The sequence below is a fragment of the Cupressus sempervirens genome, chromosome 11 (assembly GCF_028749045.1).
Source record: "Cupressus sempervirens isolate cs-2001-9-10 chromosome 11, ASM2874904v1, whole genome shotgun sequence".
Classification (NCBI taxonomy): domain Eukaryota; kingdom Viridiplantae; phylum Streptophyta; class Pinopsida; order Cupressales; family Cupressaceae; genus Cupressus; species Cupressus sempervirens.
Genome location: NC_143128.1, coordinates 126,055,254 through 126,060,401, shown reverse-complemented (window position 1 = coordinate 126,060,401; position 5,148 = coordinate 126,055,254). Strand labels below are relative to the sequence as shown.

At 27.7% G+C, this 5,148-nt stretch overlaps 1 pseudogene; it reads left to right on the top strand.

Annotated features, from left to right (window-relative positions):
• The first annotated feature begins 3,712 nt into the window (after positions 1 to 3,712).
• On the top strand, positions 3,713 to 4,058 carry LOC149528536 (putative histone H2A.3; annotated as a pseudogene).
• Positions 4,059 to 5,148: the final 1,090 nt, after the last annotated feature.

Here is a 5,148-nt window from a genome sequence, read left to right as displayed (position 1 = left end):
AAAAATAACAATGCATTATTTGAAAAAGTAGTTTATTATATTTCTTAATTTAAAATTTACAAAATAATTTTTATAACAATTTAATAAAATAAAAATCTAATCTAAATTTAAAAAGTTGAATACAAACACTTGTTAAATAAAAAAAGAAATCTTATGACTTTACCTATATTCGCACATGATTTGATTTTGACAATAGTAAAACATAAAAACATCAAATACACATAGACTATGACAGGCATTGGAAAAGGAGTCATCAAAAAAGTACGACATCGCACGACAATGTGGACAGTTGTTGGTATGATGGGGGGCATGGCAATGATGGGGAGGGAGGCATCCAAATAGTCGAATCGGCTGCCTGGGTAGTCATTGCCCCAGATCTTAATGTCACAGAAGTTTTAAAATTAATTAATAAATTATAAAAATTGTCAAATCCGGTGCAAATTTTATGTTGGATAGACGTCGCTTCATATATCTAATGATGTTATTACTAATAATTAGAAATTCAAAATCAATCAAATTGTTACGCCACTAAGAATAGAAAGCCGCAATAGTCGGCAAGAGCTATCTAGGCACGAATTTCGTAGTGCCTGGATGCCCATGTCTCATGCCATCCATGCTTGGCATCATAATACTTCTGATAGTTGTGTTTGTTTGTCATTGTCATTTGCAATTAATAAAATAATACTTATAATTATTGATTTATATTTGGTTTATTAACTCAAGCTCCCTCATTCTTACACTTATCTTTTTCATACTTCATTTTTTTTATTCATCCAAAGCTTTGCATAATATTTAATTAGTGTAATATGTTTAATTATATTCTTTATAAAAATTCAATATATTATGATTATATTTTTTTTATTTGTTTCAAATATTTAAAAAATATAATTATATATTTATTTTATTTTATTTGAAAAATATATGTAAATACAACAGTGAAATATTTTTTTATGTTTTTATTTCAATTATATAGATTTAAACAATAATACTTTTTAATTAGTGAATGATAGTCAATTATTTCAATTATGAAGAATTATGAAAAAAATTAATTTATTTAATTAGTGAATGTAAATGACAATAAAAATTTCTATAAAACATTTGTCTAATGGATCAAATTTTAATCAAAACTATAAATTTTTACAATTTATATAAATTGTATACAATTGAAGTTTTATAATAATGTATTGATTAAGATTACTTTGACAAAAAATTTGTTTGAACGTTTTAGTATTATCTAAATATTACCAGCTATCTAATAGATTCCAACCATTTAATATTTCAAATTTGAATATTAATTTTATTTGTTGATTGAATTTTTAATAATAGCTATGAATTTATATTTGTTCAAGTTTTTAATTTAAAAATAAGAAAATTTTGATGATATTTATATATTTAATTTTTTTATTTAAAAAAATTGATCTAAAATTTAGATTTTATATTATAAGACTTTCTTTTGTTTGACGACTTGAGTTTGATGTTAATATGTTTATACTCGAAGTTAATTGATTCAAACCTATGTTTAATAAAAAATACAACTAGACATATCATTTTTAAATTTTAAACATTTTTTTAAATAGAAATATAATAAATTCAAAATTCAAAAATTATTTTTTAAATGACACTAAGCAAAAATTTGATATTTTGAGCTATAAATAATTGTAATTCTCCAATTGCATGACATCATAATTTTTTTAAAAATAGATAGGAAGATATATCTTACTTCTCTTAGTTCTCCACATTTCTTTGTCCTAAGACAAAATAATAGGATATTTATTGTTCTATAGTAAGCATATATAAAAGACATACTTAATTAAACCTAAGAAAAAATAAAAGGAGATTTATTGTTCTATAGTAAGTATATACAAAAGACACACTTAATTAAAGAGATCAATATTGTATTACAGTGATTGGTTTATGGATTTGGCACTATAATCACTCTTAATGTCATTATACATATGAAACTTTTATTTACTAAATATAAAGTTGGAAAAAATTTAAAATCATAAGATAGATAATTGTAATTTTTAATTTTTAAAATAAATCTATGATAAAATCTTACAATTGTTGTTTTTAAATTTTGAATTCAATCCATACTTATATTAATCTAAATCCAAATTTTTCTATATCATATCTAGAATTTCATTAAATTCAACTATAAAATTAAAATAAAATTTAATAAAATTTTAAAATAAATTATTAATGTAAGATAAAATTAAACTTAAATAATATTTATAACATTAATAAACTATTAAATATAAATAATATAAAAGTTAGATAACATAATGTTATATATTTATATATTACACAATGTAACATACATTATTTCAAAAAATATAAATGACACTTTAAATAAAAAAAATTAAAGATACACATTTATGCATAAATATAAGGATATAAATATTAAATGGTCACTGTCAAATCCAATGCAATCGTGTTGAGTACCTGAGCAACAGTTTGATGCATAAATGGTCTGACACGTGACAGTGGATGTATGGGGATGTCGAACGGATATAGTATGATTGGGGGCATGGCGATGATGGGGAGGGAGGCATCCAGGCAGTCGAATCGGCTGCTTGGATAGCCGTTGCCCTTAAAGAACCTAAATGCAAGTTGTAGACCATCATTAATCCCTAGGCAACTTGACATGACCATCTCCCCATTTAATTTTATTCCTCCCCTCTATCCTAGCACAAGGCTCCTCCACCTAGGTGTGGTGGGATTGAAAGAATTCATAGTTTTGCATTTGCAAAGTTTCTAATTTAATAGGATGGGGCACGGTTTAACATATTTTAAAACACAACCTTTTTTCTCTATTCCTAAGCTGCAGGCGCCTGAATTGAGAGTCCTAACTTATGTCAGGTGTTAATTATGATTTCTTACCCAAGCATGTATGTTTGGAAGGTGGGAAACATTTCCTAAACAATGGACATTTTCTTAACACTAAACCCAAGGTAAATGTTTTTGTCTTCTTTCAAGGAGACGAAAAAGGGTTTCCTGAATTTGTGTCATAGTCCAATCAAAAGGTATGCATTTAACATTTATTAGTCCTTGCCTTGTTAGTCCCTGCCTTGTACTAATGTTTTCAGTGGGGGCACATAATTACTTTTAAAAAAAAAAGTCTTTTAACCAAAAGTTTAAACATGTAATATTTAAAAATTCTTTTATTAGAATTAAATTCTAATTTTCTATTGGTCAAAATTAATTTTACCAGGGATAAATTTATTTTTTAATTGGTAAAAAGTGGTACAAATTTCTCAAGGGGATAAACTCGTATTAATTGTGACAGTCAACATGTCAGAAATTATCGAAAAGGACGCTTCTAGCGAGAAGTGTAGAAATGATGAATCCATATCCCTAAAAACAGTCAGAATTTGCAAAAGCTTAGGCCAAATAAGCTTCCACATGGCTTTCACATTGGCTGACAGCTGCTGATAAGATGGTGATGGTAAATTGTCAACTGCATAAGCTGCTCTGCATCTGCAGAAGAATGCAGCAGCACATGAGAGTGTCATGAATATTGCAAGTGCCTGCATCGATAGTTTGAAACCCCTATAGACTGTATCAGGACCTAAAAGTAATTCAGCAGTTTTTTCTTGTTCTGTGCTAAATCTGGCAAACCCCGCAAGAGGCAACGCATTGTGTTGCATTTTGGGGCTAGAAAATGCTTACGCATGTCCGCCTAAGTGCAAGGAATCATCTGTGCCGAGCTAAAATGGAAGGCGGATCGAAGGGCAGAGGCAGAAGAAAAGAAGCATGGAAGAAGTCCGTGTGCGGGCCTCCAATTTCCCGTCGATCAGATCGGCCGATATCTGAAGGACGGCCGATATGCGATGCAGGTTTGCACAGGCGCTGCCATGTATGTGGCCGCCATGACGGAGTATTTCGCTGTCGAGGTGCTAGAATTGGCCGATAATGCCGCCCGCGACAACAAGAAGCTGCGGATCATTCCTCGCCATTTTCAGCTGGCCGTCAGGAATGATGATGAGCTGGGAAAGCTTCTAGCTAGGTTTACTATTGCTGATGGAGGGATTTTGTACAATATACATCCGGTGCTATAATAGTTTTAAAATGAATTTAATAGCTTTAATTTCAAAGAGCAAGTCTTTTCAATTTTAAGTTTGAACATAGCAAACATAAGTAATCAATTAGATTGTCATTAAACACAAAAAATTCTATCATGCATAATTATATTTTCTAAATCTTAATTATATATTATGACAATTATGCATGTTCAATGTTAATTTCTACAAATTTAATTACATGTAATATAAACTATAAACATTTTAAACATATCTATTAAAAACATTATTTATTAGATTAAAAATAATAAATTTTTATATATTTAATAGATATATAAATTTTTCTCAACCAATATAATAGTTTTAAAGTAATTTTAAAGAAATTCTTAAATGAAGAATACATAGCTTTAATTTCACCTTATAATATAATTTTTACTTTTTGAATAAATTTAGTTTCTTGTAACATCTAATATTTTACATTGTATAATGTCTTCTTTAATTTTGATAGAAAATACTTCAATTTTAGTTTCAATTTATCTAACATAAATAATCAATTAGATTATCATTAAATTGAGTAGTTTCTATTGAATGCATAATAATATTTCTTTAACATGTCTACTTTTTAAATAATTTGATAAAGTATTATACATTTACTTGTAAATCAATATTGTTCAATGAAAAGAACCACATCGTCCATAGTTTCTACACGTTGCACAAGGCTATGGAGTTTTAATATATATATTTTTTTGTACCACATTGTTTTGTATAATTATGTATGTCATTTTTAGAAGTATAGTGAGTTTAGGAATTTGACTTAGGATAAGCTAGTATTAAGGGGTAGGTAGTAACCTAGCCTTGACATAGTGTTAGCTTATATATGTAGGTATAGATATATAATATCCTATTTTTGTTCATAGGGTATATGTTATATTATTATGAATATTTAATGTACTTCGTTATAGGGTATATTCTATTGATTATTTTAATGCCCTGTATTTTGAGGAGAGACTTAATATGTTTCCCCATAAATTTTCCAAAGAGGAAATGTATACCTACAGCAAGACTTTCTCCTAGAATTGGAAAAATGCATTTTCTCTTTTCAAGCAAATTTTGCTTTATCCTACCAAGA